Consider the following 523-nt stretch of genomic DNA (forward strand, 5'->3'; position numbering starts at 1 on the left):
TGAGTGCTTTCTGTATGCCATGAGCTGCATCTGCGTTTGTTCATTTGTTTCTGGCGACAACCTTAGGAAGCATTTCACAGATGGGGCAAAACAGGCCAGGAGGAGGCCTGGGCTTGCCCGCAGCTCCTGGACCCTAGGGCCTCTGCGTCCCACTACCACTGGTAGCCACCCAGGGCCCAGCGGGCGAACAGAGACTCCCGGGCCTTCTGAGCCCCCCGGCCTGGGTCCAGAACCTCCCCGGCCACAGCCAACTTCAGTTGCGGCTGCAGTGCAGGGGACAGAGCCCGTGACACAGCCCCGGCCCTGGGGCCCAGGGACTTAGCCTGGAGGTTATGAAGCCACCTGCGGGAGCACCGGGACGCCCGGACTCCTCGAGGCCCCTCCAGTACTCGAACAGACAGGGAAACTGAGGCCCGGGGAGGCCTAAAGACCCCAGGGGAGGGGGCCGGTGCTCCCGCGCTGCGCCTGTGGCGCCGGGGCTAGAGGGGTGGGGCCTTGACTCCGCCTTCCCGCCGGCGCGGGC

This window comes from Rhinolophus sinicus, linkage group LG15 (genome assembly GCF_036562045.2).
Source record: "Rhinolophus sinicus isolate RSC01 linkage group LG15, ASM3656204v1, whole genome shotgun sequence".
NCBI lineage: Eukaryota > Metazoa > Chordata > Mammalia > Chiroptera > Rhinolophidae > Rhinolophus > Rhinolophus sinicus.